The following is a 27,560-nucleotide window of genomic DNA, read 5'->3' on the forward strand; positions in this document are numbered from 1 at the left end:
TAGAAAGATGTATGTTGTCATCCATCAGGGAATGCGGTCCAAGATTTTTGATGGGAAAAGCTAAGATGCTTCTTTTCTGACTTCTGACCAGAACTGAAAGTGAAATGCTCATTTGGCAGATATAAATAAATAAGCTGAGACAATGGAAGTCACTTTCCCAGACAAAAATAATCAGGCTTTGTGAGTAATATCAGGTCAGCAGGACTCATTTTGCAGGCCCAGGGAAGCCAGCAGGAGAAAAACACCTTAGTGAAACATTCTTTAGGTTGTACCCTGCTGGGCAACACCATGCTCAGACCTGAGGTGGGGGTTTACATGCACACCCACCCTTTGGTAAGCAATAAGAATCCAGCGAGTAATTAGCACTTTGATATGAACAGTTCCCCTAAAAAAACCAGTGCTTGGACCTTCAGTCTGGCTCCCCACAGGGTAACTGTCCCTGCCTGCCAGAATGACCCAAAGCCCAGAGGAAAATCTGAGAGTGTCATGGCTTGAACATGCTGCTGACTTCTCAGGGGATCAGTTGAGGACACTGCTTCTCAGAACTGGGTAGCTCTGAAATTCATCCAGCATCTCTGGGAAAGGTTTGGGACTTGCTTATACGACCCCAGGGTAACAGGCTGGAAGGGACCTCAGGACATCTCTAGACAAACATTTTGCTCAAAGCAGGGTCAGCTCAGCTCAGGCCAGGTTGCTCAGGGCTTTATCCAGTCTGAGCAGTTGAAAGCTTCTAGGAATGAAAGATGCACCGTTCTCCCTCTGATCTTCTTTTCTCACCCCAAGCCTAGTAAGGCCATGCTGAATGGCACACAGATGATTGTGGCAGTCCAGAAGGGACCTTTGGTGCAATGGGGTTCAATGGGACTCTGTAGGTGCACCTGCACTCTGCTACATATCCCCAGTGATCTGGTCCTTTCATTACTTGAGGTGATCACCTCCTGGGTCAAGCCATGGTTCACCTTTGCACTGTGTTCCATGTTCCTTTCTGCTGAAGCCAAGGCAGCATGTGTGCCTGGATCTCATCTTGGCACTTCCAGCCACAGCAGTTCAGAAACTCTTTGAAGTTACTGAGTTTCAAGGAAACACTCTTGGCTCACTGCTGGCTCTTGGTGGCCGGAGCACAAAGGTCTGCAGGCAGCTTCTTCTTCCTCCAGACATTGCTGTAGTCTAATCACAACATTTCACAGAATCACAAAATAGCTGAGGTAGAAAGGAACCTTTGCAGGTTATTCAATCCAACCCTGTGCTCAAAGCAGAGTCTGCTACAGCAGTAGCAACAGTTGCTCAGGGCTGTGTCCACCTTTGTTTTAAATATCTCCAAGGACAGACTCCATAAACTCTCTGGGCAACCTGTGCTAGTGTTCAAACACCCTTATGGCAAGGAAATGCCTGTCTTACATTTAAATGGAATTTCCCATGTTTCAGTTCATGTCCATTACATATTACTGTATTATCACTACAGCTTATTACACACTGAAATTGAATGTACAATGATACTCTTGTGCACACTGTTGTCAGAATAATAGTCTTTTTCTGTCTGACCTACTTGTGTTTTATACCAATAACACAGCATTTAATGTTACATTTTTAAAGGAAGAAAATATATTTTTTCACACAACAACTTGCCCAGTAGTTTAATCTGACAGAGCGGAAAAAAAATAGCTTGGAGTTTTTTGTAAAAAAACCCATAACTTAATTAACATAAGTTAATGTTTAACTTATAATCCACAATACAGATTTCTATACAATATTAGTAATTCTATGCAGCAATATAAATTATGATTCTTAGTCTAGTTTGTGAAACTATCTCACTATTTTATACTGTCATGAGGAATAATACAGTTGGATATAACTGATGAAGTTTGCTTTTAGCATTCTTCTAAAATGAGGAGACCAAAATCACAAATGGTAACCAACAACTGTTTTCTATATTCTACATTATCATATTGTGTGCTGTATTCTTTGGCTTAGTGCCCCAATATACATATATCAAGAAGCACTTGCAGAGAAGATACACTTCTGGATACTAGAAGATAGTCTACTGGACTCCCCCAGTAGAGAAAGTCTAGCCATGATATAGGGCTTGTTCCAAATGATGCAATGTACTGCCAGATGAGCAAACTTAAGCGGCGTAGAAGAACTCAGTTGTCTCCTGTCAGCTTTATGAGATTACACCTGAGCTTTCTCTTCTCCAGGGTAAACAGTCACAACTCTCTCAGCCATTCATATGACAAATGAACCAGTTCCTTAAACACCTTAGTGAATTTGCTCCCATATGTCCATGTCTCTCTTGTGCTGGGGAGTCCAGATGCGGGCACAACATCTAGATGTGTCTCACCAGTGCTGAGCAGACGGGATGAATCAGCTGCTTCAACCTGCTGGCAACATTCTTTCTAATGACACAGGAGGCTGTTGGCTTTTTTCTGTTTTTTTGTCACAAGGTTGCATTGCTGGCTCATGGTCAACTTGCTGTCCATCCAGACTCTCAGGGCCTTTTATGCAAAGCTGCTTTCCAGTGGGTTGACCTCCAATATATTCTGTTGCATGAGGGGTTATTCCTCCCTTGGTGCAGGACTTTACACCTTCTTGAAGCCAATGAGATGCCTGTTGGCTCAATTCTCCTTCCTGTCCATACCCCATGAATACCCCCAGAACAACGCTTTAGTTTATCAACCACTCCTACCAGTTTTGTATCTTCTAAAAAGTTTCTGTGCGTGCACTCTGCCTCATCACCCAGGTCATTAACAAAAATATTTAACAGCATACGACCCAGATCCATCCTGGGGTACACCACTAGTGACTGCACTCCAGCTGGACTTTATGCTGCTAACCACAGCCCTTTGAGCTCAACAGTTCAGCCAATTTTCAGTCACCGCCATCTGTCTAGCTCGTACTTCATCCATTTGTCTATAGGGATGTTACAAGAGACAGTGTTGATGACAACTGTTGCTCTCCTCTCAGACACCAAGCCACTCATCTCATAAAAAGCTATTGGTTCAGTCAGGCAGGATTTACTCTTTGTAAATCTATGTTGATGACTCCAAACCATCTTCTTATCCTTTATGTGTTTGGACATGGTTTCCAGGATTAATTGCTCCATCACTGTCCCAGTGAGTGAGGTGCGGATGACTGACCTGTGATTCCCCAGGTTCTCCTTCTTGCCTTTCTTCAACATGGGAGTGATATTTGGCCTCTTTTGTTCTGCAGAAATGTATGCCATGGCCTTTCAAAGGTAATCAAGAATGGCCTCTGAAAGACTCAGCCAGCTCTCTCACCTGTCACAGATGCATCCATCAGGTCCCATGGATCTGTGTACGTTCAGTTTTTTAAAGCATTCCTTAACTTGATTGTCCTTCACTGACAGCAAGTCTTCCTTGCTCCAGATTTTCACACTGGTCTTGAGAACATGAGATTCCTGAAGAGTGCTCTTACCTGTAAAGACTAGGGTGAAGAAACCATTGAGCACTCCAGCTTTCTCCTTGTTTGGTGTCACCAGGTCCCCTACACCATTCAGCACTGAGCCTACCTTTTCCCTAGTCTTCTTTTGCTGTTAATACTCCTTCAGAAGCACTTCTTGCTGCCCAATACATCTCTCACCAGATCCAACTGTTGATTGTCTTTGGCTTACTCAATCCATTTAATGAAATATTTGCCACCACAGTGGAAGGAATTTCCTTCATCCTTGCACTGAGACCAGTCAGATTTATGGGTTTAAAAATGCTAATAAGTTATGCCTGTAGTACTGAGTATTATTTTAAAAGTTCTCCAAACCCTCTAATGACAGTACTATCATTAATTGAATTTTCCCATTATAATTTATTTTCCCAACACATCTCTCAGAAATCTGATTTTCCATACCTCACACCTGAACTCAGTACCCTTTTGAATGCTGTAAGTGTGATCTCTTGCTGCTGAGCTCTCTTTGAAGAGTTTGCTTGGGCTGGGAAAAAATTATCCATCTGAGCCCATAGGATTTCAGACTGGCTGTTAAAGTCTAAAGCCATTTCAGGAGGTGACTGAAAAATTTTGAAACCCAAGGGTTTTTCTACTGACCTGATTCTATAATGAGATAGATCACTTCACTGCCTTGCTTTCACAGCCTTTCCAAATAAAGAATGAATCAAACCTGCATCCTTCTGTATTGCAGAGAATTTTAGCCCTGACTTCAGCAAAAGAAGAACAGGATCTCCCTTGTAACTATCTTATCTATATGAAGAAATAAATTCGGAAGTAAAATATGTCCACATCTCATTTAAAACATGCCTGAAAAGCTTCTAAGAATTCCCCCATGAAAATTCTGATGTATTTCTTCCAGTATGGGATGGCTCATAAATGACGCAAACAGGGCTCTTCTTATAATTAAGATTACAAATTCAGGAGAGAAATATAGATAAAATACTTTTGTCCCATGACAACTCGGTGCCAGACCATGAGCACTTCAGGTCCTGAGTCTGCTCAAGAACCTTTGAGAGCTATGGACAGATGGTTCAGTGTAGAGTTTGCTTCATGTTAGGCCATGTGCAACACTCAAAGGGAAACTTTAGTCAGGTTGTCTGCACAAAGTATAGAAAGAATTAGGAGGAGAGATGAACCCTTGATGTCAGTTGTTGAGTGTTTCTTTTCTCAGCTCCTTGGAGACCTAAGGGAACAGTGAGCTCCAGAAGCATTCACAGGCTGGAGGTCACAATGAAGTTTTTGAGATCCCACTACTCTGGGGTGGGAATTAATATGGGACTGAATCTGTAGCTAAAACTACAGAAATGAATAGTATGGTTTGAGGATCTGGTTTTGCTTCTGAGGCCAGCCACGTGGAATGGCTCAGATCCGTAAGAAAAATGCTTTCTCACTAAAACTGGGTAGCATAAGCCAAAATTTCACTACGGAGAATGCAGGGAACTAAACAGCATGGGTCAAAATCAAATGTCTGGCTTCTTTAATTGATATAATTTTAATTTGGGGGTGGTTGGGGTTTAACCCTGGTAGGCAGCTAAACACCACACAGCCGCTTGCTCACTACCCCCACAGTGGGATAAGGGGGAGAAAGATAAAAGTGAGAAAAATAATTGAGATATAGACAGCTTAATAATTTAAAAAAAATGGAGGGAAATATAACAAAGAAAAAAGAAAAAGCAAATAAATTTCAAACCCACGAAAAACAAGTGATGCAAGTGAAAGCTATTCCTCACCACCAACAGAACGATGCTCAGCCAGCCCTTGAGCAACAGCATCCCCCACCAGCTTCCACCGTCCCGGTCTTATTACCAAATATGTCATCATAGTTTCTGGGATGTCTCTTCGGTCAGCTGGGGTCAGCTGTCCCAGCCGGCTCCCCTCCCAACTTCTTATGGACCCCCAGCCTATTCTCTGGCAGGGCAGTGTGAGATGTAAGAAACATCTTGGGGCTGGACAAGCACTGTTCAGCAATAACTAATGCATACCTGTATTATCAGCACTGATTTCATTCACAAATGCAAAACGTAGTCCCACACAAGCTATTTTGAAGAAAATTAACTCTATCCCAACGAAGCCCAGTCTGGAGATGCTGGCCTGTCTGTCACTAGCATTGTTCCTTGTCATGGTTTGAGAGAACCAAGGCACTCTGGACCAGTCAAGGGAGAAGAGTATCTATGCTTATAGTCTTTAAATTGTATTTTTTAATTTAACTTTTAACTAAAAAAGGTTTGGGTTTTGCCAGGGAAAGGTTTTCCTCTGTCTCCAATGTGTAAAAGCTTTTCCTGGCAATAAATTGGTGGCAGGATTTTTCAGCTTCTGGCTTTGAAATGCTCCCCAGACCTGTGGGCAATGGTCTTCAGGATATTCTCCCTGTCCAAGTCTTGGAGAGAAGCCTGAGTAAAATAACTGAGTGCAGGGGATCTTTGTGCCTTCCCCACCAGCTGCAGAGCTTTCTCTCAGTATATACACAACCACAGCACAGCTCCAATCCTTCCATTTCTACAGAGGCGTTTTGCCAGCAGATACACATATCTGCACCCCGCAGCCCACACACCCAATTGCCTTTGGTCAGTCGCAGTTTCTCAGTCCACCCCTGAGTCGCTGCACAGGGCTCAAAGGAGATGCAAGTCTTGCAATTCCCAAAGGAATTTTAGCAACTTGTTCCCAGTTAAGTCAATACTTTAAAGAGCAGAAAGATGGGATGTAATTTATGAGGTTTCCTCTGGCTTTACCTCACTCCCTAAATCTCCTCCATGCTATCTGTGAAGGCTTAGACCCTCAAGACCAAATGGATGCCATTTTCCCACTGTTTTCTTTCAAAGTTAAACCACAGAAAACAGTGCCTCAGCACAGGATAAACAGCAAAGCTGTCCCATTTTAAGAATTTATTTTTAAAACCCACTGTTGCCAATTAGTACCCAAAGTGAATGCTAAGGAAGTATGAAGGGGAAAAATACAACAACGTTGCTAAAAGGATAGGTTTTCATATTCATAGAAAGTTTAAAGCTAACAGTTAGGAAAATCAAATTAGTATAGGCATCTGGAGGGAGGGGAAATTATGCTTCTATTGTGCAATGTTAACGTCTTAAAATGTTTAAAACTACAGGGCTGAGGACGTGAGATTTCATTTAATTAACGTGCTGGGAAACCTTATTATCAAGTTGAATGTGAATTCTTCTTGATATTTTACTCTCTCCATTGCCTGAGGCTGGCTACAGGAGGCCTTATCCCTATTTTCCTGTAAAAACTACTTCCACATTCCACATCCCAATTACTCTGAAGGGCATGCCCAAGCTCCCAATAAAATCATGCTTGGAGTCTTTGCTGACTTCTAAATGCTATTCTACATGTGTTTCTGATCACAAAATCAGATTTCCAAATGTCAAAATTATACTTCAAGTGGAGACTGAATAATAGTTTAAGCCTTTTTATTTGTGTAGAAAGCCGAAAATGAAAATGTGAAGCACCTGAAAACTCTCTAAATTGCTTGCTTTATTTCCACTTGAAGCAGTGTCCTGAGACCTATTGTATTGCAGTTCATCTACACTTCTTTATGTTGTGAACACTGAGGGGGCAAGAACTGCTCAGACTTGCCTAGCACAACAGTTCTATCACACTGGCAGGGACAACCCACTTCTGCCTTCATTCAAAGAAGTCATTAAACCAAAAATAATTCAGAATGGCAGGTTTTGGTTTCACTGGTCAGGCATTTGTGAGGTGGAGCTAGGTAACCCGTTCATCTCCAGTTAGCACCTACGGCCCTTATTTCAGCTGTGGAGGGCAGGCTGTCTGGATTTTAGCAAGGAGAGGACAGAAGGGGGCATGATGTCCCATTTCACCCCTTTGCTGGTGGTGGCCCCAGCTGTGCAGCTGTGCCAGGGCTGCAAACATGGTTCCCTGCCTGCGTGTGGGGACATGATGCTTTGGTATCCTCTGCACTTGCATGTGCTTAGCCATGGGAACAGCTGGAGAAGCAGCAGCTCTAGCTGCATGGACTGACATGGAGATTGGCCATGGATGGTGGTGGGAGCAGGGAAGGACCCACAGTCCCTTTGCTCTGTACAGCCATCTACTGCTCCCTGCACAGGCTGTATCTCTAGGCCCAATATTGTCTACCAAATTGCATTGGCAAGATTTTCAGAAGTACCATTTAATTTTGGTAAATGAGGGGCTCACTCACCAATTCATTGAGTTTCCTTCTGTGTTTTCTGTTTAAATACTGTCCTCCCCACCCCATCTCATCAACATGGATAACAGCAAGAGATTTACTGCCTGATATTCCTCTCTCAAGCTCCATCGCTTTTCTTCTGTCAGATGCTCATTGTAAATTCTTTTAATGTGAAACAGCTCATTGGAGCAGGGCTCCACATTTTCTCTTTTTTTCTGATAACTTGTGAGAAGTTGTCACTTTGTATCCAGCAGAACTCCAGGGAAAGATGACAGAGTCCACAGGCTGCACATTGCAGAGCCGGAAGAAATTGATACTAAACACAACGTCATTTAGATTTAAAATAATAGCTCTTAAGTGGTCGCTGTTGTTTGTAATAAATATAATATATATAAACTTTAGCTTGTGGCTGAAATCTAAACTATCTGTTTTAAATGAATGATAACATAAAACATGTCATAATTCCTGGTCCATTACTATTGATGAACCACAACTTAACATTCCACAACCTGGTTTGACTGAACCGTGCCTAGTCATGGAAAGGTGAGAGAATCTGAATGCCAAATGTACAACTTCTGTAGCTCTTGATCCACTACAGTTTAATAACAGGAGTTTCTGCTAGTCATCACTTGCTTTAATGTTATCCTTGGGACTGATTATCCCTGGATCTGAAGATGCTTTGTTTTTCTCTATAACACAAGGTGGATGACCTTGACTAGGTTTTGTGAGGGTCTTATCTGTATATCAGAATGACTAAAAGCCTCAATCCACTTCTGTCCTTCAGTTCCCTTACCAATGGAGAAACTAAGCCCTCTTTATCCAGCCCTGTACTGCAGGGCTGCACAGTCTGGCAGGAGTCTGCTTGGGGCCCACCACCATTACTGACAAAAGTAGGTGAGTTTGCCTGAATCTGAAGCTCACAACAAGGTCGTGTGTTCAAATGGCTCTGACAAAAAACATCAAAAGAAGATGAATGCCATATCTAGAAGCAACTGACAGGCAGGGTCATCACATACAAGCTTTTGCCTAGCAAAAGCTATTTAAGTGGTGAATGCTTGAATTGTGAAGAGATTTGTATCGCATAATAATATCAGAATTTATTCACAGCATGACCATGCTTTAGAAAGTGATCTTCAGTGCAACTTAATGTAGAAAAAAAAAGGAGCGAAATAGAAGAAAAAGGGGGAAAAGGAGGGGTAGAGAAGTGCCTAAAAGAGCTCAGCTTTTGGCCTTTAGAGACAGAGGAAATCTGTATCCAGCCTTGTGTACACTGAAATCTTCTAATGCATTTGATTTTTGCTTCTGTGACAGCCAGTCTAATGTCAAGATGGGGATTTTTGATCTCCTTATAATAAGCTTGTGGACTTTCCATTTATTTCCCATTACTACTTGACCTGGTTTTCCATTCTTCATCAGGCTGCCTGCAGCAGTACCTTAGTGATTTAGACCATTTTCAAATAGAGTAGAGGGAAGTGAACTTTAGTGTATGGGAGGATATGAAGGCCAAGGTCAGATGGGAGAAACAAAAAATAAGTTTTTTTCTTAAAACTGATTTAATTTAATTAAATTTGGCAGTCATTTTTCTGGCAAATGACACAGACAAACAAGTCAATCTTTGAAAGACATATGATACACAAATTTTAAGAATATATGTGCATATGTGTATGCATATATATAAAATCACACACATACATGTGTAACTATAGACATCTGTTTCCAGGTTTAAAGCAATCATCATCCTTTTCTTTTCACAGTGTGTAGTTAAAGCAAGGAGCTTGTTTCCTAAGATGCTACAGTGGCTAGTGTACCAATGGGCTAAAAAACTGCTGGAAGAGTAAGAGGCAGAAAAGTCAATCAAAGATTTTTGACCACAAAGGTACAATTTACAATTTAGGTGCTCTCTGAGCCACAGTCTGAGAGCAACTGAAAGGTTTTAACAGGGAAATTATGTTTGCACACTTTCTTATTATAGCCTTGCCCCTGAAGTTGCCCAGTCTGGGATGGAGACCAATTATGTTTCTCTGCTGGGGAAGCAGAGAAGCTCGTGGCTTTGTTTCACTTAGGCTTACCTGACAGCAGGATGCAATGAAGATGCAGATGCTGCAGCAGTCAGGAAGCTATGTGAGGCAGTGTAAAGAAATGTGATACAGCTATGTTGTCTTATAAGATTCATATCTGATGCCAAGGCTGCAATTACAGGACTTAGCTCAGCTGCCCCAGTGGCTCTCTGGTACATGATAGATTACATGTGACATTTTGCTCCCAGCAGAGATTCATGCCACCAGTGTTAACTCATCCCTGTGAATGGAGCAGCTGACTGAGGGAAGGACTCTGCAGATTAAAAATGCTCTTAATGATTATCTGGACTCTGCAGTTTTGATTGCCTTGCTTCCAAAAAACTCAGACTATCTGTGCTGGAAGCTTCACTCTATTGAGGACTTCAAGATGCAATTCAGATGAAGCAGCAACTTCAGGTTATTTTCAAAAGATGGGGGAAAGCAAAGACTTGCCAACTTAAACAAGACAAAAACATATGAAGAAAAGTGTATTTTCAAATGATTCAAATTCAAACTATAGAGAATAAAAAGGAGAACTAAAAAAAAATCTTAGTAGTTTCCCTACAAGAGCTAGATGTTCTCATAGATACTGGGGCTCTGTGGATTTGATCAAGAAATCAACATAAAATGAATATGAAATAGCAACTTATACTACAACTGGCTCAGATTAGGCAGAGATTCTCAGAAATTCTATATATCTAAAATATTTTGGATATCTAGCTAGATACCCATTCCCCAGAACCACTATTTAGCAGGTTTATGAGATACGGGGAATGTCTAAGGGAAAATATCAACCCTTCATGGGAAAAGACCAGCAGCTTTTAATTTCACTCACTGTCTGCAGCACATTCCATTCTGTCTTGTGAAACTGAAAACAAATTTGGCAGCAGGCAGTCATCTGATTTTCATGTAATTCAATAATTTATCATGAAAAATATTCATTTATAAACAATTACTTGTTTTGGAATGATAGCAGCTGTCATTTTGGAGTCTGTAGTTCCCCCCACTGGGATATTTTTCTGAGTTTATCCATCATTAAATCATGCAGTGTTCAATGTGTTTGGAATCTGGGCTGAATGCATTTTACAACGTGTTTATGTTTTGTTATGTGCATAATTTCGTTTTTGCTTTACAGACATGAAATCCAATATTGCCAGATGTAGAAATCTCTCTTTTCTGAGCAGCTTCTCTCAATACGACCTTTTGGCTTTTGGGAGGAATTCCCCCATACAAAATCAATATAGAAATATCACTATTTCTATTTTGTGGTCACAAATCTGTAGCTATCCAAGTCACACACACAATAAACAGCTCCAGCTCGAGTTCCCCCAGGCTTGACCAAAAGGCTCATATAAGCCTGCCTTTTGAATTTAGCTAAAGCATGCAAGTATTTTCTTTCATTGCTGTCATTCTATCACAGGGTGAAAGCAAGACAATACCAGCGTAACAGAGAAGACTTACATGAGCCATCAACCTTAGGCAGGACCTGGATGTTACCAGCATAACTAGGAGCGTTTGTGTGCATAGGAACCACGGAGTCAGACGTTCTTGAGAGAAGACGCTCAACAGCATTGTCTTTATGCTGATGTCTTTTCAGAAATAACAACTCTCCAAGCACATAGATATGCTGGGAGAAGGTAATAAAAATCAATGAGTTTCTTAATAATAAGTCCATTGGTTGGCAAAGGATTAAACAGAAATTGGAGTTCAGCTATTGTGGGGCTTTATAAAATCTAAAGCCACACAGAAAGAGCCCTCTTGAAGAGGTAGTTTTCCTATCTCTTTGGTTATTTTACTTTAGAAAGGACTGTGAGGTATCAGCTGAGTCAGCTCTGGCAAATCTGAAGACATCCTGGCATGCACAGAATTATTCCAAATTGATGCACTGCTTTTTTGAGCTTAAAAACCAGTATCAAATAATTAATTCATTAGAAACCGGGATAAAATACAGTCTTTAGAAAACATAAATATGAGTGGTTTCATTAACAACCTTTTCTGTTCTCAGTTGTTTATGTTTCTTTCTTGTGGCTTCATATATGCTCAACTCTTTGAATGCTATGTATTTCTTTGGCCTCACTGTCAAAATGAAGATTAGAAGTAAAAGATTAGAAAAAAAGTAAAGATTAGATGAGATCTCCTTTGAAAAGATTGTTGAAAACTTCTTGTTCAAGACGCTGTTATGGAAATTTATCAACTATATTATTAAAACAGAGCTACTTCTATGGAAGCGCATATGAAGTAATTAAACAAAGAGAAGTGCTCGGTTTTTAATGTTGGAAAGATGGACAACAAAAAGGGTTCGTGCTATTGAGACCCATCCCATTTCTGTTGAGCAGAACATTTAAACACGTGCTTCTTTTTGAGCACATGCTTAAGTCACACTGTATGAATTGGCCCAGGACCAGACATGCATTTGAACATCCCTCTGAACAGAGCAAACAAGCATGTATTTAACTACTTTTCCAAACCAGGCTGATACAATTTTTTCAGATTCATCAATGCCCTGGGAAAAAGGGAAATGTGAAAGGGTAAACTTGGCAGCTGACAGCTGTTATATGTTGGTTGGCTGATATCTGGGGAGAGCCTGCAATGCTCAGTCATTGGTCAGTTCAGTGGGAGATGAAACTCAAGGCAGATAGAAGCAGAGGAACACATTGGAGGCAAACACCTTGAACTTTTCAGGCCCACAACAAGCTCCTAAATCAAGTGCAACCACCTAAACTCCCTTAATAAAATCGTAGCATCATTGTGGACAGCCCAATGTACACCTCTGTTTAGCAGGCAGAAGAGGTGGGCAGTCAAAAAAAAATTGGGATATAGAAGGAGGGCAATGGAAAATAATGATGAAGTATTAAAACATGATTGAACCAAGAGTGAAGGATTTCATGTTCACTTCTGGTCACCCCTTCTTCTGCCTGATGCCTGATGTAGTTGAAAGGAATAGCAGAAATGAAAGGAATAGACAGATTTTAAGGGTTTGTGGCTGTTTGGTTATTAAAAAAAAAAAAAAAAGGAGACAGACTAAAATGGGACCTGCTAAAAAGGTAAATGACAATGGAGAAAAAGGTCATGTACCCCTATTTACCTTTTTTGTCGCTGAGTAAAACAGAAAAGGATTATCCATCAAACTTGCCAAAAGTTAAACCAATAGTTGTGTGCTGCTGTATTATATTGAAAGCCAAGCCAACTAAATGTTTGCTTTTTAATCATATGCTTCTTTAACCTTTGGTCTTGCTGCCCCAAAATTTGTGAAATTTGAAAGAAAAAATAAAAGATTACACACTGATACGAATACTTGGCATAACCCCAGGTGCTTAATACAGGATTTACTCCTGTGCTAGAAATATAGGGCTTCACATTTCTCTGCATAATCTGGTTGTTGAGAAGGGGAAAGGATTCTTTTCCTTGGAATAGAATTTTTTTCCCATACTCACTGATTGCAGTCCTATTCATCTGTCTATGAGAACCCACTAACCAGAGGCTGGGTAACAACCTGCATAACAAACCGCTGGATTGTTCAAATCCAGCAATTGCTATGTGCCTTCCTTCCTCCATGGAGAAGACTTCCCAGCAAAAATACTAGGTGGGAAAAATAACTGTGTTGGGCAACATCCTTTGAAGGCAGACATCTGTTGGCCTGTTTGTTTACCTGTTTCATCCATGCATCAGAAACCAGCCATGAGCCATGGAAAAATACCTAAAATTCTAAATCACTGGAGCAAGGAGAATGACTTTTCTCCACATTGCCCCTCTTGTGGTGACATGACTGACAGCCCAGCTGAAGTGGAAACATTCAAGGTCAGGTTGGATGAGGCTCTGAGCATCCTAGTTTGGTCGTTAGGTGTCATTGCTCACTGCAGGGGCATTGGACTGAATGATCTTAAAGGTCTCTTCCAACCCAAACTATTTTATGATTGTATGATTCTCTTCTTCTCTTCACCTCTCTTATGCTGTGTAAGAAAAGATGTCTCTGTCCTCAGACTTGCACCAAGGACAGGTAAAATTAGAATTCTGCGAAATAGCTGATATTTGGGTCCAGGTTCTCTGCTGTCGTGGCTTTATTGAAGTGATGATGGTGAAGAAGGTCTCCCAGTAATAACTGAGCTGTGCAGAGTACCTTCCACCTCTGATGTGTTTTCCAAACACTATAACACTGATCTGCAGGACAGGTCTGAGGGTTATGCTTGTGTTGCTGCTGCATGGATGGATAAACATCAAGATCTAGTTAAATGTCCGAGACCTTGATGGGGGGAACTTTCAGAGCCAAGGGTAGTGCAGAGGAATCCCCACTCCAACAGCCAGAAGAAAACACCAGCCCGACAAGACTGGCCAGGGTTTTTTTGGATTTGTAGGATATTCATAACTACTTTTTGACATTCAGTGTGCCTGCAAGTGTCAGCTTAGAAATTTATGAAAGAAAATAAAGGAAAAACAAGCTTCTGGAGGAATGTGGTACATCTGAATTCTGATAAGTGGCTGCTGCTGTTGCTAAGAATTACTGGTTTTAACAAAGGATTTCTGGCAAATCTCCCTCCTCCTCATCAAATGCAGCAACACAACCACAGAGCAGAGCTGCAGAGCCTGATTAATGCTGAGCTGGTTTCCTCTCAAATGTAACCATCCTGTGTTTTTCAGAAGATGTTTTAAATGATTTAGTCAATTCAAATGTGTGTGAGAAAAAACTATGAGAAGTAATAATTTCAGGGTAATGTAGAATTATAAACCAGTCAATGCTGACCTTATACAAAATGCAGCCTTTCTTTACGATGCTGGGTCAAATGAAATTAGTGAAGCTTTTCAGCCAGCAGTGCACGACTTGCAAAGGCTACACAACAAGACACTGTTTTACCTGTAAGGGCTGAAGATGTACATCACAACCACTTCAGTATACTGGAGAAAAGCAAGCTAATTCCTTACTCTGTTGCAGTAGTACAGCCTAAGTCACATTTCTGCTCCTACATCCACTCCAGTATAGCTGTGGTTTTGGTCATCATTTGCTTTCTCCTCAGGGTGTTGGGAAAAAGGAAAGGCAGGGCTCTGCTCACTCATGTCTTTCTGGCCCACGTTCTTTTGAGGAAGGAACGTGGAGGAAGTTTTCTGAGGTTTCTTCCTTTCACACATTTTCTCACTGAAGTTTATGTTTTCAGGTGCTGCAGAAACCGTAGTGTGGAGACAAAGGTGGAGAATGACCCAACATACACATATGGGTGAAACAGCATCTTTCAAGCTAGAAGGAGCTCAAAATATATCTCTTAGCTCAGCAAAACATCTCCTTACTCTTTGCTGGCCTGGCTAGCTAAGTCTGGCTTATACTTTTGCATTTAGAATTCCTGTTTTTATGTGACTGGCAAAGTTCAAAATTTAATACAAACCTCTGATACCTACCTGTGCTTGGTTTTCTTCCTTACAACATTGAATGCCAGATTTGAGACTCTCCCCTCTCTCCCTGTGCATTCCAGTGTCCCCTGGGGGCCATACCCTGCCTGTTATCTCTGCTTCACCACGGTATAGCTCAAAGTATCATTATCTGTCCTTCAGCACAGTTCCCACTCAGGCTTCCTCCTTCACCTTTGGAGATGGCAGCTTGTGCTCATGTGTGGTGGATGGACACACTGATTTCACCAGGGATCATTCCCCTCAGTGTGAATCTCTGACAAACACTGTGTTCACTGCAATGCAAAGATACCAAATATTTCAAAGTGAAAATAAATTAGCCCACAACTGCTAGGCAAAACAGGCTTGATAAATGGAAGTTTTAGTCAGCAATGTTTAAAGTGAAATCAGTAAAGTGTGCATAATGATGGATGAGTCCAGAGATTTTTATTAAATTCAATAGCCTAAAGAACTGTAGGGAGCTGTTATAAATGAAGTGAATACTAGTTTAACTAAAACAGCTCTTGTTTAGAGAAAAACGTTGGGATTTATTATCCTATTAGTTGCTTTTTTTCTCCCCTTTTTTCGTAAGGAGCAGCTCTCAGGGTGTCCCGGGCAGAAAGTCAAATTCTCCATTTAACCAAGATGTTTAACAAACATCCTCTTGAAAGTTGAAACTACTGAGTTTTTGATGGGACAACATAAATATATTTGAACTGTTGTCAGTACAAACTAGGCATCTTGAAAAGTGTAGTACATCTCCACTGGACATAATATTATTAATGTCTTTGAAACAATTCAGCATTTATTTTGAAATAGCAAAGAGGTTTGATTCACTTCCAAAAGGAGCTGTAATCCAAAAGTGTCTCCTATTATAATATTTTAAATGACTGGATGTACAGAAAGACAAAAACAGCATTTTCGAAGGCTCAGCTGACTGAAAATTAGTTTGGAAATGTCTGCTGGGAACCAGTTTGCATTGTGGTGCTGTTCAGACTTAATGCCTCTATCTCATTCTTAGATTAAAGAGGTTGAGTTTTACTAGCCCCACAGCCAAATACCAGTCCAGCATAGAGGATGGGTTACACTATGTGGGAGTGCAGGCTCTGATCTGCTCTCTTACCACTTTGCAAAAATTAGGTAGCCCAGAAATGTCCCAGAGACCCTGCTGAAGACTGCCTCTGATGCTCCTAGCCCTACTGGACCTGCTCTTATGCTGGTAAGAGTCAGTGGTGTTGGAGACAGGGAGGAGAAATGCCTGAAGCATAGAGGTCTTCTGCTACCTCCAACTTTTCAGATGATGTTTTGGGAAACAGGACAGACTGAGGCAAGTTAATCTAGGTTAGATCATGGTTTCTGCTTTTGTCATCTTCCTGCCTTGTTTTCCCTTCCAGTCTGATATGAAAAATTGGTATTGAAATAATCTGCTTTGATGAATTTTCCCAGTATGACCCAAAACACCAGAGTTAATTGCTACACAATGCTGGATTATGCAGCACATTTTGAATAGCTGAGTGTCAGATGATAAAAACAGTGTCAGATGGTTAAAAATGGTTTTTGGTCCTGTGTCAAACTATTGCCACTCTGCTTTCACCATAGTGAGTGCTGTGAAATATTACTTACTAATGCTATAGAAAAAGAAAGGAAAACAGTTCAAAAATTCGCATATAAATGACTAAATAAGGCTTGCAGTGGAAGAACCATTCCATATCCTTTTAGCTTTAAAGTATGTCTGAGAAAACTCCTGGCTTGAGAGTAATTTAGATGACTTTTGAATGGACAATTCTGAGAGAAAAGTTAGCTGGCAAGAGTGGAACCTAGTTTTTTGATTCAGTCTTATTTCCTTGAAGACATAAGAAGTCTCCAAAAATCATTCAAAAGAAGAAAGAGAAGAACGGTAAGATAAAAATTCTGTTTCTTCTCCTGGTGCTGCTTTTCTTGCCACCTTATGTCAGATGAAGTTCTCAGCATAAGTAGTCTTATTGGTAAACCTGAGCTTGGGGACCAGCTCAAGTGCCAAGAGTTGCTTGGGGACTGCTGGAGGAGGTGGGGGACAGTGGGTGAGGATCAGACCACTGAAAACCCCTTGGTGTCCTGGCAGACTGGAGAGCTGACAGGGCTCTGGGTCATGCCTCTCCTGCACAGTTGTGCTCTCAGAGGCAAACAGTGACCAATGATGTGTGTGTGTCTGAGCTTCCAGCCATTAGCACTATCTTTTTAAACATCTTTTTGTTGCTTTAAATGCAAAGCTTCTCCTTAGCAGTAATGCTTTTCCTTGAAAACTGTATGCATCACACCTGACTTCGGTTCTCCAAGATAAATTAGGTTATATCTAAACTGGTGGACCAGGTAGATCTTCCCTTTGTTCCATCTCTGTATCAATCTGAGACCTGGATTCTTCCTAGCCTCAGGATGCAGAAATGAAATCAGGTGCATGGGCAGAATGGAGCAGTGACACAGCTGGCCAGGCTGCACATCTGGACTTGCTGGATCAGAAGGTACCTTTGTCCCTCAGTCCCATCCCTTTGGGCAGACTTAAGAAACAGCTCCTTACAGTCCTTGAGAAGTCAAAGAATCACAGAATAAGCTGAGTTGGAAGGGACCCACAAGGATCATTGAGTCCAACTCCTGGCCCTGCACAGGACCATCCCTGAGAGTCACATCATGTGCCTGAAAGCACTGTCCAAATGCTTCTAGAACTCTGTCAGGCTTGGTGCTGTGGCCTTGGGGAGCCTGTTCCAGTGCCCAGCTACCCTCTGGGTGAAGGACCTTTTTCTAATATCCAACCTCAACCTCCTCTGACACAACTTCAGGCCTTTCTCTTGGGTTCTGTCACTGGTCACCAGTCTCCATGACCTGTGTAGCATATCACAATGCTTCCCGGGGAGACAACATGATGGACTGGTGCCTGTGCCAGGAGGACTGTTCATATGGAGCTCACCAACCAAAAACTATGGTAGGTTGGATTTTTCAGCAAGCCCATTCAGTTTTTAGCAATCTCTCCTTAAAAGGACACAGACATATAGAATGGGATTTAAGGCAGAACTCAGAGATGAATTACATCCCCAAAAAAGACTTTGGTAGACACCTCACTCTGACTTCAGATGTCCAGCAAAGGAGAAGGATTGCAAGCCCAGGACTGTTCTCCTGGAGATGGCCACCTAAGACTGAATCAGCCCTAACTTCTCATATCTGACCCAAGAACTGTCCAAGCTTTTAAAATTTTAGCACCATAGTAAATACAAAACTTTGTATGTCCATAAACATGGAAATAAACAAATAGCCAACACAGTAAAAGTAGTATTTTCCTGTGTGGAGACTGGGTCTCCTGCCTTTCCTTTATCCTCTTAGAATCTGGAGAGAAAGACCCCAAAATATACTGTATTAGGGACAATTTCTCCTAGAGGCAGCACTCGCTGCTGCTGCCGGCTCCACAGGGCTGCTGTGAGCTGGCCCAGCTCCGCGCAGGCACCTGCAGTTCCTGCTGAGTTTTCATTCCTGCCAGGCTCCAGCTGCTGTAAGGAGCAATTCCCATAATCCAGCACATCGGGACTGTCAGCTCCAAGGTAAGCACGTCAGAAGCTTGGGTTTCTGCAACACTGCTGACATATGCCCGTTTTGGAGCAATAATCCTCACTTTGAGGCCCGTGACTCAAGCTGTGCCTCATGCATCTGGCACATGTGCTGGCTGCTGAGGGTGACTTGCTGCTTGAGGCTGGTGCTCACACTTGCAAGGCATCAGGTGGCAGGATCCATCCTCATCTTCCTGCCAGACAGGAGGGGAGATTGGCAGAAGAAACATATTATTCTACTTTGGTTTGGTTGCCAAGGAGGGGTGCAAACCTAATGGCAGAAACTTTTGCTGTTCTTTCTCGGGGAATTAAGAGAGGAAGTGGATAAGCCAGCCTGAGAAGAGGAATACTTGTGCAGGACAGAAGATGCCACTAGAAATACAAGGCCAGAATTAAACACTTGCCTTGTGCGCGAAGTCCAACAGTTTTCTTCCTTATGTGGCATCTGCACAGTAATAACAAGAGGTAGTCCCTTTTACCCCATGCAGATTAATGGAATTTACTAGTTTACTTTTTTATTTTCATTGACATTGGTATTAAAGTGTGATTTGGTATGAAAGAATCAGCCACATATGTAAATATCTCAGCAGGTCATAGCAGCATTGAGGACCCTGAGCGCCCTACCTGCTGAGAAGTGTCATTAGTCTCTTTTAGAGATAGGGGCACAGAAGCAGGTCACACTGAAGCCTCCTGTGTTTTCAGCCTGGTATCCACCAAACTCAGGTGTCATCTACTTAGAGCCTGGCACAGGCAGGAGTTTATCAGGACACAATAGGACCCCTTGGCACTGAATCTCAGAGACATGGATGGCTCAGCTGGGCAGACCTGTCCAGGGCTAGGGAAGGCAGCTTCTTTTTCACAAAGGTCCTCAGTCCTAGGACAGTCCACTTGTCCTAGGTGGAATTTGCCCTGGAGCAGCTTCAAGACAACCAACCAACCAGGTTTTATTAAGATGAATTTTGGTTTAGTAGCAAATTCTATCTCAAAACCAGCTAAACCCACAGACAATATATTTTCACAGACAGTATTTGAGCTGTTACATCAACAGGATTCATAGGCATTTCCATGTAGGGGAGGAGGGAATTTAGCAGTTCTTCGTGTCACTGTCACAAATGTCTGCTGGGAACAGCCCCACATTATCAAGAATGGGAGAATGCTGAGGAACTAGCTTTAGGAAGAGGTACAAGAATCCAGCTATGCTGGATCAGCATGTGACATCGGGATTGCCTTCTTCTGTTGAAGACTAAATGAAAAGAATCCTTTTTCTTCCTTTGGAAATATGTATTCTCAAATAATTCCCAGTCCACCTATTAGGAGCTCAACCCATTAGCAGTCTATATGTTTCTACATTTTTCTGGCAAGCTTCAGACATCTCTGATCAAGACAAAATCTTAGTGAAAATTTGCCAAAGCTGTGTGTCTGTAATCACATCACTGCATTTGGCAGCAGGATTGGTACATATGGCAAAGTTCAAAGATTTGGCAAAGCAAGCTCACCTTCAAAGAGAGTGTTCTGAATTACTGGAAAATGAATTCTGTTTGACTGATGCTAAGTGTTGAGGGGATTTTTTTCTTACAGCAATAAAACTGAATCCAATTAGAAGTGAAGAAATGCATTTTCAAAGACAATGATGAACAAAGGTTTATAGGATATCTAGCTTTTGTAGATTAAATTATCAGGTTAAAGCAACCCAAGACAAAGGGCTGTTAATTCAGCTAAATCAGAATCCATGCTGCCCTGAGAATGATTCTTCCATCAAATCACCCCTTGATGTTTCCTGTGCTCAATTTGACTTTTCTGAAATTTGTATTCTTTCTGGAACACTGCACATCCATGTAGATAAAAGCCCTATTTTCTTTGTATCTGAACTGCAGGTAAAATGGTTTAGAAGAACAGTATCAAAACTGGAATGTCAAGAATCTGAAAGTTAGGAAACACTAGAATTGAAGTTGACTCTGAATTTATAATCTGCCTGTGCTCGTACATATCAGGTAATCTCATGTACACTGTTGCATACACACTGTTCTCACTTTATTTTATTTTTCTAAGGAATCCTTTCTTGTGCTGTGCAGCCATGATGCCGGTGGAGGGGCTGAAGTCCTTCCTGCTCACATGCAAGTTCTGCATTATGAGGGGGAAGCAGGTCCTCCTCTAACCACCAACAGCTGGAGCCCTGCCTCTGCTCTAGTAACAAGTCACAGCAGAGACACTGTGCCTGGCACAGACACAGTGGGGATGCTCCAGCCTATGGTGAGTGATGAAGAGGCCTTAGAAGCCTCTTCTTCCTGACATAAAATCTGTGCCTGTTACTAACCTAAACAGTGAAATTAGTGCCTAAACCACATATACAATCAGCATGTTTTTTGTTGATGATTCAGGACATTTTGTTCAGGGCCACCTCTCTCTATTAACTTTCAGGGGTCCTAAAATATTGAATTGTGCTGGGATAAATTGTGGGGTGCAGGGCAGTTCAGCAGTCAGCAGCCCAGACAAAAATATTCTATCCTCTGACAGACATATCCCGCTCTGCGTGGGATATATACACACCTATGGGGAGCAAAGCAGAGATATGGAGTCTCCTCTGCCAGAATTACAGCACCCAACAGAAATCTGGGACCAGAGACTGGTGATGTGCTTCAGTGGTCACGCAGAGTCAGCACCTTCAAGCTTACGGTATCCACAAGACCAAAGAGATCACAGGTTGTCTACTACAGACGCCTTCAATAACTTCTCAATCTCTTTCTTTAAAGTAGGCAGTGCCTCTGCCTTATTTAGCAGTTATTTTTCCTTTCTTGTTGGCTAGATTACTTTCTTTAGCTTTGCAAGCTGGGTAACTCCACCTTTTCTTGTCTCCTTGTATCTTGAAGAACTGCAGGTCAAAACCATTCAGTAATTATTTTGGAAATAGGATGCAAGTATGGGTTACTTAACACTTGACCATGTTTACTGCAAGATACTTGGTCTGCAGTGCCACTGTTCTCACTTTATTTTAGTGCTGTCACTGTTAGCTATCTATTCTAAGAAGGTAATGTAGGCGTTTCCTACTTGCCCACAGTAACATCAGATATTTAGTAGCTGGGAGACCTTTCCAAAACAGTGATTACACAATTCAAACACTAGCAATTTCTGAAACAAAACAAAGAATTATTGCAGGGCTCTTCTGCATGAATACATTGCATACTGTGGTTTAGAAACATCTATTGGCTGAGTTGTATGCAATAAAGATACATAGAACACATGGCACTGCCATTTGCATATAGTATATGTCACCGATATATTAGAAGTGAAGAAAGATCACAAAAACCTTGAAAAGCCAGCAGAATGTAAGATGACAGATGTATAAGTCATGGAGAGCACTGTGGTAACAGTAAATATTAACAAAACTGAAAAATTTAGAAAAGGCTCAGTAAGTTTTCAGTAGACTAGCAAAGAGGTGCTCACACCAGGGAGTTGTTAAAATGGCCTTGAAGGGGGATAGATTACCTTTGCATCTTCTTTTTCTATTACAGTGCATGAAGAGCTCAAGCAGTAGTTTCAGGTCCCTTCCCATTCCTCTCGCCTTTATGTACACATCTGGTCTGATAATAGATCTATTTTAACTATCACCAGAGTCTTCTTGCTCACAGAAGCCATGTATCAAAATCCCTATATGGTAGAGAGTCCCAGGAGATCTAGCACATACCTCAGAGGCCTTATGGAATGGTGAAATCCAAAAATTATTCACAAGTGGGAAATGAGAACCAAACTCCAACATTTGTGTTTCTAGGTGAGGCTGAGCTCAATGTACCTCATCTTGGGAAGCCCTTGCACAGGCATCTGGAGCAGCTCCCACTGACTCACCTCCTTCAGTAACCAAGGACCTGTGTCTCAGTGTCCTCAGTATCAGCATGGTTGTGCTGATTGCCACAGGGTATATCCTCAGCTGGAAGCCTGCAGCAGAACTCAGGAGCCACATACTCCTGGGTAGACAGTGTTGCAGCCTTGCCAAGGCGTATAACTCAAACAGTTATGAAACTGGCCTGACTTAAAAAAAAAAAAGTTTGTTTTGCTTGGTTTTCTGGTGTGCAGGCTGTGGTGATTCACTTTCCAAGTCTTTTTTCTGTCATATTGATGCTATGTTTTTCCTCTAAGTAAAGACTGAGATTCTTATACCACCCCTGATTTCAGAGCTTAGGCATTTATGGAAAATACCACCTCCCCTGAAGCTCTGAGGGCTTTTGGTATTTCTGCACAGTGTTGCATTTTCAGGAGTAGTGGTGTGAGTGCACAACCCCAAGTCTGGTCACTGAAAGACATTTGTACAGCTTTGTCATACATGGCAGTCCTCATCGAATTCCTACTAGGGTTAGTTTTACAATGTCACTTCTTCTTGTATCACCTGTGTACATTAGGCAGATTGTCCATCTGACTTCCTTTCAATAAAAGGGAGGGAGTGGGTCTTTTTGGTTGCTTGCTGTCCCACTTGAGGTACTTGGAGAATTCATGAGAGCAACCGAGCTGTGTTCAGCCAGTTCTCTCACTTTCTCTGAGCCCATGCCTGCCCACAGCCACTTCAGCTTAACTGATACCAATGTGATTTCAGTGCCCAAGGACCACAATCACAGCTCCAGCTCCAGAACTGGGGCCTGAAGTAGGTTGTGGCTGAATCCATGAAGGCATTGTGATGAAACCACTTTGGATTTAGTATAAACCATAGTTCGACAAAGATTTGTGATTTTCTGAATTTGTTAGAAAAATGCAAGACCAACACTTGACACTTGGGCTTATATTTTAAAACAGTCATCCATGAGAGTGACTAATGTTCTATCAATGTCTGCAGGGAACACTCACATGAGCACGCATAGCCTATGGTGGTTATATGTTAAAACAGAATCCCTGTGGCTGATAAAGGGGTAAACACAGTATGGTTTAGGCAGATTATAACTTTAGGCAAAGCATTTAAAAAGGAAAGTTAAAAGTGCTTAAGATTATGGGTGTAGAGATCAGGTGTGGTGGGACAGGGTTAGTTGTCCACCAGATCACTTATGCACTAGCATCTTCAATTAAAGCACAGTGATTTTCACGCATATCATTTGTCAAAACAAAGAAACTTACAACACTGTGTCATGGAGCTAGGGAACTGGATTTTGGGACTATCTCAAACCATGACACACTGTTACTATTAAGTCTAATGATCAGTCTGTTAAAACTTTAACTGGCAGCGTTGACAAGTTCAGAGGATCAGATGTTTAAAGGCTCCGCCAATTTGTGGAGAATCAACTAATATTGCTGTTGACTTCTTTCTACAACAAGATAGTTTGTACCCTTGACTCACAGTATGAGATTCAACCCCTCTTAACACCTCTAGGCTCTGCAGCTGGCTGCTGCACAGCATGATCCAGGATCACTGTTTAGGAAACAACTTTAAAATTGAGTCACTCAGCAAACAGCTGCCAGGAGTTGGCCAGGAGGAAACAAGAAGGGTAGAGGTGTGTTACAAATCTGGCCCCATTCACAAGGCTGTAAGGAGGAGTTAGCTGCCATCCTGGGTCTCCTGAAGAAAGGTGTTACAACCTTGGTTCCAGAGGCAGCAGGGATCCCTTCCTCCTTCCTATGCTAGGGGAGGTAGGCCATGCCGTGACACTAACAAGGTATGCAGTCCTTGTTTTGCTTCACATGAACAGTCCTTTGCATGATTTGTAACATGATTTTTTCCCCATTTTTGCAGAAAATTCTCTAAGCAGTAGAGCACTGTCAGAGTCACATTTCTTCTCTTGCCCCATTATGTCCTCATTGGATCTGAGGACTCAGTTCTCAAGTTCAGGCATGTATATCCCTCTCTAGATCCCACCACTCTTGGACATGCCTTTATCTTGCTCACTGTAGTTGTCCTGCAGCCTGAGTGAGTTTCCTGCTCACCAGACCTGTCTCTCACATAGTTGCTGCTCCTTTTTCTGTGTTTGAGATGGGAGTCCTCCCTTCTGAGGATTTTGTCATGGTCAGTGAGCATTAGGAGATGGTCAAGTGACTAGAACCACCCCAAGTACTTGGGGATTGTACTTACATAAGATTTTCTTGAACTTGGCAAATGGGGGCAGACACTCATAGCAATGAAGGTTTTGGCACTTAGAAATCCTGATTTATTCCAAGAAGGACATGTATGAACTAGAGGCATCTCTAGGGCTACAGAGCAGCTGAAAAATTTTGGCTCATCATCCTACTGAAATACAGAGTTACAGATTCATAGAATCATAGAATGGTGGGCAGGAACATCTTTAACGACGTCAGGTTGCTCAAAGCTTCATCCAGCTTGACCTTGAATTCTTCCAAATATGGGAGACCCACAATTTCTCTGGGCAACCTGTTCCAATGTCTCACCACCCTCATTGTAAAAAAAGTCTTTGTTATATATCCAATCTAAATCTACCCTCTTTCAGTTTAAAATCATTGTCCCCTGTCCATTGCCACAGCCCCTTTCTTATAGGCCCCATTCAAGTACTGAAAGGCCACAATAAAGTTTCCCTGGAGCCTTGTCTTCTCCAAGGAGAACAACTATGGCTCTCTCAGTCTTTCCTCATAGAAGAGATGTTCCATCCTTCTGGTCATTTTTGTGGCCCTCCTCTGGATCCAGTCCAATATATCCATGTGCTGAGGACACAAGAGGTGGAGGCAGTGCTCCAGGTGGGGTCTCACCAGAGCGGAGTAGAGGGGCAGAATCACCTCCCTTGACCTGCTGGCCGTGCTTTTTGTGATGCAACCCAGGATACATTGCTGTCTCATATCCTATTTTTCATCCATCTGCAGGGCTGCTCTCAGTCTATTCATTCTGCATATGATACCACTGATACTGTGGTTTGTCCAAGCCCAGGTGCAGGACCTTGCACTTGGCCTTGTTGAACTTTATGAGGTTCTCATGGACCCACTTCTCAAGCCTATCCATACCCCTCTGGGTGGCATCCCTTCCTTCAAGTGTATCAACTGCACCACTCAGCTTCCTGTCATCTGCAAGCTTGCTGTGGACACACTCAGTCCCACTGCCTATGCCACTGATGAATGTATTAAATTGTGTTGTCCCCAGTATGAACCTTGAGTGACACCACTTGGAAATGATCTCCATCTAGACATTGAGCCTTTGACTGTAACTCCCTGAAAGAGGCCATCCAGTCAATTCCTTATCCATCTACCAGTTCTCCCATCAAAACTATATCTCTCTAATTTAGAGTCAAATATGCATTTTCCTTTCTTACATGAGGCCTCAAAATACTGGGAAAAACATCCTTTTATAATAAATGCAGCAGCAACAAGGACTACTCCAAAAATGTCTCAGCTGAGTTTGTATCATATATTCCATCGGTTACTACAAATTCAGAAATTGCCATATTTTCAAAGTCTGAATCTATTTTGAGGAAAATTTATAGGCATGCTATCATACCTATTCTTCTTATCACTGTTGCCTTTCTTATAAAAATTTTCAATAACAATTTTATTTTAAAGTATTTATTTCAAATAGACTGAGGAAGGATGTCTGAGTTCAGTCCCGTGTCTGTCTTTAGTCTATTTCTCTTTTCTCTGCACATATTCCTTGAGGTTTGGCAAAAAAATAATCCTGAAATTTACTCTGACTGATATGTTTCTTTGGGTCTATTTTTCTTCTACATGAGAAAAAGAAATTCTGCTAAATATTTAGGAACTTGCCCTCTTTCCACACAAAAGCCTGAGCAACTAGAGGCCCAGTCCTACAAGATCTTTTGATTGTCATCCTCACTTGGATGTGGTTCCCTGGAGACAAGGGGAAACTTGTGTGACAGAGGACTGTAAATTGAACCCTGCAAATGGAAATGCAATTTTGAAACAAGCAAAAATGAAGCATCAATGTGGTTGACATTGCTTCCCACTTTGGATTATGTATTGTACATAATCCAATTTAGACCAGTCAAGGAGGACAGAGGACTTTCAGGAGCCAAAACCCAAGGAAGGAAGGAGAGAGCCTAAATCCTGTGAGATTTTGTTTGCATTTTAGAAACTATCCAGAGAGGAAATGCATTTAAAAATCCAAATTCCATTACTTTGAGCTGACCTGTGATTCTTGCAGCCTCCTTACACTCCATCTGCATGTTCCCTCTGGCTTGCACGCTACCATCTCTGAAGTTCCTGCTACTAATCACTACAATATGGATCCCCTAGCCTCAATGTTAACATTAAATGTAGTGGCTTTCAGCTGTAGTCCTCAAAGCATTAAGAAAATAAACCCCCCCACTAAAAGCCATTTTCAACCTCATGTTGTCAGGGACCACAAGGACCACCAGCAACTGTCTTGTGCTGAATTTTGATCTGTTGCTTTTGCCTTCCCCCCAGACATGTATTTTTACAGGGTTTGCAGCTACAGAAATACCAGAACAGCAATTCAACCTCCCACAGATTAACATTGAGGCTTCTACAGTGCCTCTGTAGTTCTGAATCAGTCCTGAGCATTGACATGAGTCTGTTTGTGCCTGGTTGTAAGACTGTGAATGCGTACAGTCATGGAAACTCGAGCACGAGACCAAGAGACAAAGTGTCTTTTTCCATTTCAAAGGTGGTAAGACTCTAGTTTTCAGACTTTTACTCTGCTGAAAATATGCCCATTGAGTGCAAAGTGAGTGTCTCTCACTTTAGTAGCGAGTGGCAACTAGCTTTTAGAGACCATCATCACATCCAATTTACTACTGGATGAAGTCACCATCCCTGGTAGTGTTCAAGAAAAAACTGGATGTGGCACTTAGTGCTGTAGTTTAGTTGGCATGATGATCTTCAGCCAAAGGTTGGACTCCATGATCTTAGAGGTCTTTTCCAACCTTAAAGATTCGATGAGTCTCTATAAGGACAATTTCAAACCTAAGACACAGAAAAAATATTAATTAGAGATTAAAATCCAACTTAGCATTTAAAATTATTATGTTCATAGCAAGATTTTTCTGC

The 27,560-nt window shown here is 41.8% G+C and overlaps 1 long non-coding RNA gene across 1 annotated transcript; it reads left to right on the plus strand.

Annotated features, from left to right (window-relative positions):
- The first annotated feature begins 486 nt into the window (after nucleotides 1-486).
- LOC135411093 (uncharacterized) lies at nucleotides 487-4,236 on the plus strand. Its single transcript, XR_010428983.1, has 2 exons — nucleotides 487-584; nucleotides 3,208-4,236. It is a non-coding gene; the product is annotated as an uncharacterized LOC135411093 (long non-coding RNA).
- The last annotated feature ends 23,324 nt before the right edge of the window (nucleotides 4,237-27,560 follow it).

Source organism: Pseudopipra pipra, chromosome 1 (assembly GCF_036250125.1).
Source record: "Pseudopipra pipra isolate bDixPip1 chromosome 1, bDixPip1.hap1, whole genome shotgun sequence".
Taxonomy (NCBI): domain Eukaryota; kingdom Metazoa; phylum Chordata; class Aves; order Passeriformes; family Pipridae; genus Pseudopipra; species Pseudopipra pipra.